General features: G+C 40.6%; 1 protein-coding gene across 3 annotated transcripts in view; it reads left to right on the forward strand.

Annotated features, from left to right (window-relative positions):
- The window catches only part of FAM120A (family with sequence similarity 120A), a 116656-nt gene that overhangs the window by 21912 nt on the left and 81510 nt on the right, over window positions 1-13234 (forward strand). The gene's annotated exons all lie outside the window — the stretch shown is intronic.

Consider the following 13234-nt stretch of genomic DNA (forward strand, 5'->3'; position numbering starts at 1 on the left):
GTATGTAATTTTAAAAAACCTTTTAAAATTTCTTTAGATGTCTAATCCCTCTGATTTCCCATGAGTTTGGCTGTCCTGTCTGTAGCAATTCATGGCTCAGTGACCGGTTTAATGCTTACTTTCTGTTAAATACTAACTTAAGAACCTTTTTCTTCTGAGAGTTAAAAGTAGTAGTAAGCCAAAAACTGCTGCTGAAAGGGCAGCTGGGTTCACTGGGAGATGGAATCATGGCAGTAGTTCAGAACTGTCACTCTTTCCTCCTCTTTACCCCAGTTTACTTAACTTTTCCCCTGTCCTGAACTTTACAGCTTAAGCACTCAACTTTCTGACCTACATTTTCTGTTAAAAATTGCCTGGCTTTTTTTGTATCAAGTATAGCCTGAAAAAAAGAGCCAGGCAACTTTTAATGAAAATCCATTAAAAAAAAATCACACCAAAAAAGTTGCTTTTTGTCTCTTGAAAACTGGGGCCGGGTGATAAAGTAATACTTTGACATGCCACTGCAAGAGAGGTAGCAGTGGCACTTGTAAGGGAAACAGTCATTTTCTTTGCCATCAAAGAAACAGTCATTTTCTTTGCCATCCCAGCTAAATGTCGAGGTGGTGGAGCACTTTTCAAGCTAAAGGTTAATTTAGAAATTTAAATTTGGAGACAGATTTAAGGCTCCCGATTCAGGTATTAAGCTGAAAAGTTTAGGGTAGGAAGAGAGGGATTCCTGTCTCTTCAGAATAATCTTTTAGTCCACTAGTTCTTAAACCGTTGTTGGGAAACCATCAGAGACCTACAAAGCCCTTCTCCATCTCTTTAGATAGATTATTAGGGACAGTTATTCATCCATGAAAGGATCATTCTGTGATGGAGTCCAGAGAATGGAAAAAAGTGGAATCGGTAGTTAGTTTAGTGGAAGAGAAATCCTCAGAGTTGTATAAATACATCTTTGTTTTCTTATTTAAAGAGGCATAGGGATTTTCCTTTTTGTTTGAGATCCCAGATATCCACCAGTGGGAACTGGTTTACGGGTATAACATTACTCAAATATCAAAATAGCCAATTCAGAATATAGCTTTGAACAATATGACCACAGTCATGTTCCATAAGATACTAGCCAAATATATGCTAAATTTCACTTGGTTATTATGAAAACAAAATATTTTAATTAAGATGTATTCTGCCTTGTTTGTTTTTAAATGCACTTTATTCTTTATTTAAAAGACTCCAGTCAGATACTTCCTAAAAAGTTGTTGGTTTTTTTTACTCTTCAGTTTCTCTCAGCTGCTTTTTTGCTTTTCCATTTGACAGATATTGCCTTCCTGAGTTTCCAAGAGAACTAACTTAACATGGCTTAACATCTTTAGTTCCATTTGACATAGTAGCATCAGTGATGTCATTGCAGCGCTGGGAGTAGTGGGTTTTTGGTTAACTGCAGGTGTGGCAAAAACAAAACACAGAATTTATTTTTTTCCAGACACTACAAAAACCATCCAACCAGCCCTGCCAGGCACATCTACAAGCCATAGACTTAATAAAATGAGTGGGGAGAGGGGCTAGGCACTGTCTAGGTCTTGGAGCAATGACCGTGGTGAAAAGCCTGGTCTCTCTGTCCGATGCTGGAAGTGGGAAGATGCTGTGATTCCAAATCAGGTCACTATATCTGGATTCAGCTTGGGAGCTCAGGTTTTTTTTGGCATCAGTTTATGGTCACTAGGAATTTGATTATTTTGCACCCCCTATAGCTGCAAGAAGTAGGGACCTCTCATTCCCTCCCAAGAAAATTTGGGATTTAGAAAATTTCCCATCATTTTAACAGTGTGAAAACTGTGTGGTGGGTTTTTTTTTTTTTTTTTTTGAGGTGCTGGTTACCTTGACTTCCTTTGACTTAAGTTGGAGTGCCTCAGTGCTTCAGAAAACTAGGACTGGGTTTTTTATCAAGAAAAACAGAGACTTGATAAATTAGGGTCCCTTGAGTTGTTTTCTTTGTGTCATTCTTTGCCCTTTTTATTATGCAGTAGCAAAGTAATAGTGCTATAAAAAATGAAGCTTTACTTATCAGCTCACACAGAAGCATGGAATGGAGGCAAAACAAGCACCAATGTTGTTGGATAACATTTAATAATTGCACTTTTCAATGTGCCCAAGAATTAGCAGGGTGAGGTGGGGAAAAGCAAAAGTAGAATAACCTTTTTGCCCTTTTTCAAAGGGTTAACTGGCCAAACCAACTCAATTAGAATTGTCTTGATTAATAATTTGTGGAGACAAAGGAGAGGAATCAAAACTCCAAGCAGTAAAATTCTCAGAAAAGAGAGCCCCCAACTTCTCTTGGCTCTGTTGCTAGCTGTTCACTTCTAGAAGGTTTGAACCTTGCTGTTCTGACTTTGCCCTCATTCAGTCAGCTAGAGGCAAGTGAACAAAAAGCCTTGCCCTGCAGAGGGCCACAGCAAGAACCACCTTCCCCTTTGGAAAAGGTGTGGAGTGTTGTGGTTCGTTTAAAGGGAAGAGATCTGAACTGCTATTGCTGCCACAAAGGAACTATTTAGACCATAAGCCCTTCGGGGCAAGGGCTTTGGCTGTTTGTGTTTGTAAAGTGCCTGGCATGCTTTCAGTGCTACAGATAAATAATCATGTTTGGAATGAATGAGATTAAGCATCCTGCTAATCGATAGAGAGCAATGACTTCCTTAATGGCACCTGGAGCAGGAAACTGATTTTAGGTTGAGAAGGGACAGAAACCGCTAGACGTGGTGAGAGAGAGTTCAGCCACAGTGCCTGCCCAAAAAGGCTGGAATCATACTACTACATTTTTTTAAATTGAGTAATCTAGCATATACTGGGTACAGACTTCTTTTTGAACAGAGCTTTCAGGGGAAATAGAGAAGAAAAGAGCTATTATCTATGCAAATACTACTGAGTACCTGAGACACGTTTATAGCACCCGGTGATTAGTCATAATAAGGGCCCTTTTTGTGCAAAGGCCTGGAATGATCGCTTGATTAGAGGATGGAGCATATAGATCCACATCTCTTCATGTTGAGTTGGGGCTAGGGGAATTGGCACCTTTTCCTCCACTGGACTGATCTTTTTGTCCTGGAATGAGCTGGACTGGGCAATACAGGAGAATTTGGCACCAGTGAAGGGTAGTTTCCTTGTAGGTCTGTAAGGAATGTAGTCCTAGAACCTAGCCCCATTGTTACTTTGCTTCTGAAGGGATTGGCCCCAGGGGAGGATCTGGCAAAACTATACTAGATCTGCCATCCTAATCTGAGGTAAATTGTCCTCCAGTTAAGGCAATTCTAGAGATCAGCTCACCAAACTGTCTGCAGCCACAGGGCTCAGTAGGCAGAGAGACTGATTACAAAGGTTATATCCTAACCTAAAAGAAATCTAAATGAAACGTATTCCCTGATGACAATTTCTGTAACTACCTTAATAGAGCCATAGCTGTTTGTTCAGCCTAAATGACTATCTGAGCATAATTCCTGCTTTACAGTCCATTTTAATCTTTATGGGTCATTGGAAATCTATTTTGAGAGTGGTCTCATCTACCTGGAGATGTTGGATTCTATTTTGGAATAACGACGATTTAAAGAAAAAAAAAAAAAAAAAGTCCTACACCAGGGCATTGAGCTCCTAAGGTACAGCTCCTTTTGATTCTCCAAGATCTCCATCTTTCAGATTAAGGGTCCTGGTCAGCTGTTCAGTTAGGGTAAAAAGAGTCTCTCTTAAACAACCTTATCTCCATGGAATCCCAACTCTTCTTACTTGGGTTGACATATCCCATATCATCCTGTAAATTGGTCATATCTCTTCAGAAAGCTGAACCCATCGGTGTTACGCACTTCCAGCCTCCAAGATTGGTAGATTCAGTTTCAGACAGGTTCCAACGAGCTAGGATTAAGGCCTCTCAGAGGGTATTTTGTGATCTAAAAATCACTAAATGACAGAGCTGACAAAGTAGACTATTTCTGACTGCACCCTTTGATGACAGGAGAGGTTAAAGATGCATGAAAACCAAGGGTCATGTGTGTTGCATCTTAATTCAGTTATCCCTAACCTGAGCATCCAACAGTCCAGGTGTTGAAAAGGGAACCCTTAACCCTTTCTTATTCCCTGCTAACTAGAGAATGAGAGAGCTCACAACCTGGCAGCTTGTCTCTCCATGGAGTGCTCTAATGGAATGGAGAAGTGTGAGGGAGAGGATGTACCTCTCACTTGCAGCAAGCATTAAACTAAACCTATCAGGATTGGGGGGAAATTGCCCCACCACCCCAAAGAAAAAGGAAAAACCAAACAAACTTCAACTGACCAGAAACCTCCCTGCTGAACATAAGAATAGTCTGACCCAGTAGAGCCAAAGGTCCATCTAGCCCAGTATCCTGTCTTCCGACAGTGGCCAGTGCCAGGTGCCCCAGAGGGAATGAACAGAACAGGTAATCATCAAGTGATCCATCCCCTGTTGCTCATTCCCAGCTTCTGGCAAACAGAGGCTAGGGACACCAATCCTGCCCATCCTGTCTAATAGCCATTGATGGACCTATCCTGTTTGATTGGAAACATGGGTATTACCATGTCTGATCAGAACACTGTTCTATCTAATGCAGTATCCTATTTGTAAAAATGGCAAGTACCACATGCATATGGAATAACCAGCCATAGGGGAAATTTCTTTTATACACTGTAAGTTTGAGTTTGGCTTAGGCACTAAAACTAGGGCTTTGGAGCAGAGCCCGGAGCTGGAGCGCGGAGCAGCTCTGGAGCAGTGGAGCTGCAGGTTTTTGCCTGGAGCTGGAGTGGAGCCAGAGCACAGCTCCAAAACCGTGACTAAAACGTGGGTTTATTTCCTGTATGGGAAAAAATCAAATATAACTAGACGTTCTCCTGATTCATATCAGTGTCTAATTTTTTTTTTTTTTTTAAACCGCCTAAATTTTTGGTCTTGGTATCTTTTGTCAGTAAGTTTCATAGGTAAATTGTGTAGTATATGTTTGGGGGAAAATGTTTTCTTTGTATCATATTTAAATACCTTTTAAATTCCATATGAATACCTCATTGTTTTTGTACTTTGGGTACTTTTGTTTACCCTCTCATTTTACCTTTGGAGCAACCACAGGATTGTTGCTGAAGGATGTAAAACACTCTTTCCCTCTCACCCCCCTGTGGAACACTTTAAAGGCTACCAATTTTAAAAAGGACACTGTCATCTTAATCTGCCTTTCTGCTTCCATCTCATAGTTCATTTTTAGCAACACGACAAGATCTTTCTCATGCATTGCTTTCCATACAGCTTCTTAGAGTTCTCTCTGGTAGAAGTGTTTTTTCCCATCTCTTCTTTCTCTGCCTTCTTCCCACCCCATAGGTGCTAGCAAGGGTTTTCTTTCAACTACTGGAGGGAGGTCTTCATTTCCCGATCTCATTTTCTACTGCTGGAAAAGATGCTCTTCTCAATCCTTTTCCTTCTCTTCAGGAAAAGGACACTTAGGGCATGGCTACGCTGGAAACTTCAAAGCGCTGTCGCGGGAGTGCTCCCACGGCAGCGCTTTGAAGTGCAAGTGTGGTCGCACGTGACCGCTCCTGGTAATCCGCCTCCACGAGGGGATTAGCTCCGAGCGCTGGGAGCCTGTTTACACTAGCGCTTTAAAGCGCTCGGACTTGCTGTGCTCAAGGGGGTGATTTTTCATGCCCCTGAGCCAGCAAGTTAGAGTGCTATAAAATGTAAGTGTACCCAAACCCTTATTCTCACCTCTGAAATCAGGCTAGGTAAACTTCCTGCCAGTTAGGCCTGGTCTACACTTAAATTAAAAAAAAAAAAGAGTACTTGTGGCACCTTAGAGACTAACAGATTTATTTGCGCATAAGCTTTCGTGAGCTACAGCTCACTTCATCGGATGCATACAGTGGAAAATACAGTGGGGAGATTTGTTTCATGTTCTCTATGTATATAAATCTCCTCACTGTATTTTCCACTGAATGCATCCGATGAAGTGAGCTGTAGCTCACGAAAGCTTATGCTCAAATAAATTTGTTCGTCTCTAAGGTGCCACAAGTACGCCTTTTCTTTTTGCGAATACAGACTAACACGCTGCTACTCTGAAACTTAAATTTTAGGCTGATATAGTTACATCAGTGATGGGTGTGAAAACTCCATGCTCTTGAGCAATGTAGCTATGCTGACCTAAACCCCAGTGTAGATGCAGCTAGGTCCACAGGAGAATAATTCCGTCAACATAGCTACTGTCACTTTGGGAAGTGGAGCTCCTACATGGATGGAAAAAACCCTTTAACTGGTGTGGGCTGTATCTGCGCTACAGGGTTATGCTGTCCTAGCTACCATGCTGTAACGATGCTTGTATGGTCCCTGCAGTGTAGACGTACCTTTAGAGCATGGTGCTGAAGACATGGGGTAGTAGTAGCATACACTTGCTTCATGGGTGCTCAACATGTACCTAGAACACGTTCTGGGACCCGCTTGGCTGTAAACACGAGCAAACAATTTTTATTTTTAGGCTTAAAAAGTAAAGTGGATATACATTGCTCACCTTCCATTCAAATGGATTGCTGTAGTGAAACATAACACATGAACACCAAACAGTAGTTCAGGAGGTGAAGACCCCTGAATCCAGTTGAAGTGATATGAGGACTTAAATAGGTAGAATATGAATTCAGGCCTAGACACAGATTAACATCCCTAGTCTTACAAAAGTTCAATGAATCATTAATTACTACAAGTAGTTAGGATTTCGGTTTTTCATCTCCTCCAAAAGATGGCTTATTAGCTTCTTCTTTATCATAGAATCTTGTATCCGGACCTTATGTTTTGTGGAGTATTATTTGCTCTACATTACTTCCTATAACACTGAATTTTTGCTGTACTATACCGTTATTTACCACAAATAATTCCCATTAACATTAAATTCAGGTTTAGTTTGTGGTTTTATTATTTTCTCATACCACTTGTCCTGGCAAGTGTTCGAGTTCCTTTCATCCAACAGTTTTAGAACAAAATTAAGTTGAATACCTGTCTCTGGCAGCAGCAACAGAGTAAATGCTGAAACTTTCCTTTGTGGACTTTTATGGATTTCAGATAGAGGGTGAAAATTAAACCTGTTCCAGGATTACAGTTCTGCTTCTAAACTACAAGTCTCCAGGTGTGATGTCACTAGCTTCCACAATATTATCATAGTACTGTAGTTACATTAGAAATATTGTGGTACTGTTTTTGGATAAAGTGTATCATGCTGATGTAATGCATTTTTATCTCACGGCTGCAGGACTTGGGGTGATGAATTCTGGCTCAATTTCTGACAAAATGTGTATGTAGAATTAGTTTCCTCGCCCTTCTTAATCTTTCCAAAATGTACCAAAAGAGCACTTTCCTTTTCTCTTCAAATCTGGAATGTGAAGAGGAGATGAGGAGAGATTAATAAGACTGGGACTTTTCTCCTTGGAAAAAAGATGATAAGGAGGGATACGATAGAGGTCTATAAAATCATGACTGGCGTGGAGAAAGTAAATAAAGTGTTATTTACTCCTTCTCATAACACAAGAACTATGAGTCACCAAATGAAATTAATAGTCAAAGGTTTAAAACAAACAAAAGAAAGTATTTTTTCTCAGACCGCCCAGTCAGCCTGTGAAACTCCTTGCCAGAGGATGTTGTGAAGGCCAAAACTATAACAGGGTTCAAAAAAGAACTAGATAAGTTCATGAAGTTCAATGGCTATTAGCCAGGATGGCCGGGGATGGTATCCCTATTGTCTGTTTGCTAGAAGCTGAGAATGGGCGACGGGATAGATCACTTGATGATGACCTGTTCATTCCTGCTGGGACACCTGGCATTGGCCACTGTTGGAAGACAGGACACTGGGCTAGATGGACCTTTGGTCTGGCCGGTCTTATGTGAACTTTTATGTTTTCAATGGGAAAAGAAACCAGGACCCTTCCCAAATATTTTCCATTTAAAACCTCTTTCCCCTATATCTCCTGTTTAGGAGGCCTTATCTGGGTGAGAAGAAACTACTTGATGAATATTCAGTAGATTATGATTTCAAGGCTTATGCCTTTGTTTTGAAACACTTTCAGAGTATCATAAAAAAATAGGTTTGTATTAAACCATTTCAAATTTTTAATTTTTTTGCTGCTGAGACCGTTTCCTAATTTTTCTTTGCTTCTACTGTTTACTAACTTCCCAACTAGTGTATTCTTTAAATGTACTTTATTAATAAAACTTTGTATTTAGAAGTCTTGCAATTTATCTTAAAATATAAAATTTCAGAGTTTGAATTCTAATGAAAATGACATTGATGTTTTAAAAGGTTCTTGGTGTACATAACAAAGCAACTTGACCTTTTTTGCTAAGATCAGGAAACCGCTTTTATTTATATTTATATTTTGAGAGAGATCTGACTTTTTGTTCTCAAATTTCTTTCTGAAAAGCTGTTGAAATATTAGATGCACTGTGTATAAGTAACTGTTTCCTGTCCCCATATATAGACTGGATGGTTGTTCAAATAAAATCCAGATATCTGCAGGCATCTCTAAATTTGCAGTATGTATTTATAAAGGGCTCTCATTTTGAGAGTTAAAAATGCTCTTGTGAGCTGTTTGTGAGGTACAGTAACTGTCCTCCAGTTCTCAGTACTTGTTAACAAATTACACATCAGAATGACTACACAGCTGAGGTACTTGTATTAAGCTTCTGAGCATGCTCAGTGTTGTGAACTAAATATTTCTGGAGTCTGAACAGGGTGCTTGTATACTTACATTCTGTGCCCTCTTTTCTCAAACCTGGCTACTTGAAGTTTATTAAATATTACTATGTTTTGGAAGTTATATAGAATTAAAGATGGATCACTTGCTTTCACTCAGCCTAATAGATTTGTAAGGAAGCATTGCAGAAAAATGGATGTCAGTTTAAGCAATAATTTGAATTTTTTCTCATTACTAGGAGGGTTGCAGAGAACACTTAAAGTGTGGGCAACTATTTAAAACATGCTCCTCCCTATCCCTCCTTTCTCATGGGAATGAGGACAACAGATGTGCTGAACTCAAGTAATTAGCATAAAATAAAAAGTGTCCAATTTAGTGATTAGCACAGTTGGTGCCATAAAGGACTACAATAACTCTGGTTGGTTCACAGGTTTTTGGGTCTGGAGTGGACTATGTTTGGAAAGCTCTTAGCAGCTTATGTAGCTTTTTCCAATCACAGCAACCCCCCTCTACTGGGCTCAGCTGGAGAACATCGTTAATAGATCTTTTCTCAGGTTTTTGTTGTGGATGTTGGAGAAGGGTTACATATTTTCTTTTTGATTGGTTCTATTACCAGATCTGTTTTTCCAGTGTCCGATTTTAGTTCTTAGGTTCAGAACTGCTTTTCCTCTGGTATCCAGTAGATGGCATCAATGTACTACGAATGCTTCTGAATCCATTTTTTGTCCGCAGAGGTGCCATTCTGATTCCAGTATCGGACTCCCATGTACAGTTTGTGTTCCAAGTTTACCCTTGTGTATATGAAATATTTAACCACTCTTCACCATGTTTGTGCTTACACTAGAGTGAAATACACAGAATAGAGGGGGATTCAATTCACAGATACTTCCAACCTTTTTGTTTGAGTATACAGGTTGGTGAATGTGCATTAGTTTTGCTGTAATGGTCCTTTTTTTAAAAAAAAAAAAAAAAGGGGGTGTGTGTGCAAAATTCTGGGACAAATCCTTTCAAGGTTAGTAGTACTTACTGTTCAGTGACTCCTAGTACTACAGATGTTGACATGGGTGTGTTTAGTAATTGTTACCTTGTTGTTTAATCTGAAATGGCAACAACATCTATCTATCTCATTGATGTTCGCTTCCATATTTTTTTAATTGGAAAGCATTAATATGATTTGACTAGCTGGCTGTAACTGCCTCCTAATTTAATTTGGTTAGTCCAGGAGGGTTATTCAGAAGCCATAAGAGCGACAACCATGAGTTTATTATTTAAGGATTTTAATCCTCAACACTGATCTTACTTGGATGAATTGAAGATGGAGCTTGGAGAGGCGGGCGGGGGTTCTCTCTTTGACTCCAAGGGTGGAACTGAGACTGGAACCAAGCAGAGTAATTTTGACGGAGAAGATGATCTTCCACTCTACATTAAGGGTGATTACCCAGCCCTAACCAGAGATGAAAGTTCATTCTCTGCTACACAGAGTCTCTGCAAGGTGCAGTGGAGGTGGGGGACCAGTAGAGAGTTGATCATAACTCACTGATTTTCTGGACAGGGTCTTGGCAGATTTTGGAGCAGACTAATGTCTGCTCTGAACTCTACCAGCTTGTACTGGTCCCCAAGGGTTGGTTGTCCTAAAGTTCTCCCACATACATGTGTATAGGTATGTGTGGTAACAGAGTTTCCCAGGGGCTTGCCCCTGGGAATTTCCAGAGTGCAGTCTACTTAACCCATGGCCTTATCCCTGTGAGGGTTGATGTAGGAGCCAACTATCCAAATTCTACACCTGTTTGTGGCTCCTCTATGTCAGGGGACTCACCAGCTGAGAAGCTTTGCTGGTTTTCTCAGTTTGTGACACCTGAATGATGCAAAGGAGATGAGCAGACCAATACAGCCCAGAAACTTTTCCCTTAGTATGACAGAGCAACAGAAGCTTTCTGCCCTGTTTCCACTGAACTCTGACATTATTGCTACCCTTAGATATTGTGGAGGAGGAGCCACAGGGGGTGGTGGTGATACCATCTCTTCTTTGTTTTTTTCATACAGAGAGAGGATCTTTTGCTGCACAGTCTGAAGCTACTCTTGGCTTCTCAGACCTTCTTGGAACCAAAGTTCTCATGGAACTGGATTTCAGGATGCCCTGAGGGCCTGATCCAGTGCCCACTGAAGTCAGTGGGGAGTCTTTCCTTTCGATGAGAAGGCTTGGAGCAGTCTCCTACTCTATCCTTTCAAGTTCCATGAACAGCTTCCATCAGCATGGGCCAGAGACAAATCTATGGTCCTTATTACCCAAGTAGCAAACTTCAGAGAGAGGGACCATCCGTTGAGCAAATGTTCCTTACTTAATCAAAAAGCTCTAGGATATGGGAGTCGTGTACATTTTTTTTCAAAGGAATGGTTGAAAATAACATTCCCAGGCATTAGGATCACAGACATAAGGAGGCATTCAAACAGTTAAAAAACAGATCACAAATTCTCCAGTTCTGAATCGTTTAGTCAGGTGCCCAACCATGTTCTTCAGAACACATTGGGACAACTAAATGTGCAGGAAGAGCAGCCTGTTATGTTTGCATTGAGATGTCTAAATGGAGTAGAAAGAAACCACGCCAGTTTGCAAATGAGATAGTGGCAATTGTTAATTCAAAGCACCCTCCTCTCTATCCAGGTTTTAACTTTAAGCACCTAAATCCTTGCAAAATTGGAGCCAAAGTGATGTATTAGTCTAGTATGGTTCAGCAATGTGGGTTTTACCCACATGCTCAGGCTCTAACTGATCGCCATATTTGGGGTAGGGAAGGAATTTTGCCAGAGACCTTGAGGGATTTTTGCCTTCCTTTGCAGCATAGGGCACGGGTCACTTGCAGGTTGCAACTAGTGTAAATGGTGAATTCTCTGTAAGTTGAAGTCTTTAAACCATGATTTGAGGACTTCAGTAACTCAGCCAGCAGTTAGGAGTCTCTTACAGGAGTGGATGGGTGAGGTTCTGTGGCCTGCAATGTGCAGGAGATCAGACTAGATGATCATGATGGTCCCTTCTGGCCTTAAAGTCTATGAATCTATGAACAATGTCAGGTTCCCATACATATGTGTGAGAGTATATGATGATAACATAAGACTAGCCATATTGGGTCAGAAGAATGGTCAATCTAGTCCAGTGTCCTGTCTTGCAACAGTTGCCAGTTCAGAGGGAATGAACAGGGCAATTGCAGAGTGATCCATCCCCTGTCATTCAGTCTGAGGTTTTGGCAGCCAGAGGTTTAGAGGTGCCTAGAGCATGGGGTCATGTCCCTGACCATCTTGACTAATAGCCTTTGATGGATCTATGCTCCATGAACTTATCCAGTGTTTTTTAAACCCTATTATACTTTGGGCCTTCACAACATCCCTGGCAATGAGTTCCACAGGTTGACACTGTGCGTTGTTTGAAGTACTTCCTTCTATTCGTTTTAAACTTGCAGCCTATTAATTTCATTGGGTGGTCCCTGGTTCGTGTGTTGTGTGAAGAGGTAAATAACACTTCCATATTTGCTTTCTCCAAACTATTAATGATCTTAGAAACTTCTATCATATTCCCCCCCCCCCCCCCCCCCCCGTAATCTTCTCTTTTCTAAGAGGAACAGTCCCAGTCTTTTTATTCTCTCCTCATATGGAAGCTGTTCCATACTCCTATTGATTTTTGTTGCCCTTCTTTGTTCTAATTCTAATATCTTTTTTGAGATACGGCAATCATAACTGCACACAGTATTCAAGGTGTGGGCATACTACGGGTTTATATAATGGCATTATGATATTTTCTGTCTTATTGTCTATCCCTTACCTAATGGTTCCTAATATTCTGTTTGCTTTTTTGACTGCTGCTGCACAGTGAGCAGATGTTTTCAGAGAACTCTCCACAATACTCCAAGATCTTCCTTGAGTGGCAACAGCTAATTTAGACCCCATCATTTTGCATGCGTAGTTGGGATTATGCTTTCCAATGTGCAGTATTTCGCACTTATCAACATTGAATTTCATCTTCCATTTTGTTGCCCAGTTACTCAGTTTTCCGCAATCCCTTTGTAACTCTTTGCAGTCAGCTTTGGACTTAACTATCTTGTATAATTTAATCTCATCTGCTAATGTTGCCACCTCACTGTTAACCGCCTTTCTGGATAATTTATGAAAAAGTTGAACAGCATTGGGCCCTATACAGATGATTGGTGGACCCTGCTATTTATCACTTTGCATTGTGAAAAAAGAGTTTATTCCTATCCTTTTTTCCTATCTTTTAGCTAGTTGCTGATCCATGAGAGGACCTCCCTTTTATTGCATAACTCCTTACTTTGCTTAACAGCCTTTGACGAGGGACCCCGCTGAAGGCTTTCTGAAAGTTCTAGTGCATATATCCCTTGTCCATATATTTGTTGGCACCCTCAAAGAATTGAAACAATGTGTGAGGCATGATTTTTTGTTTACAAACGTTGTATTGACTCTTCCCCAATGTATCATGTTCATCTGTGTGTGTGATGATTCTGTTCTTTTGACCAGTTTCTCCTGT

This window comes from Chelonia mydas, chromosome 7 (assembly GCF_015237465.2).
Source record: "Chelonia mydas isolate rCheMyd1 chromosome 7, rCheMyd1.pri.v2, whole genome shotgun sequence".
Taxonomy (NCBI): Eukaryota; Metazoa; Chordata; order Testudines; family Cheloniidae; genus Chelonia; species Chelonia mydas.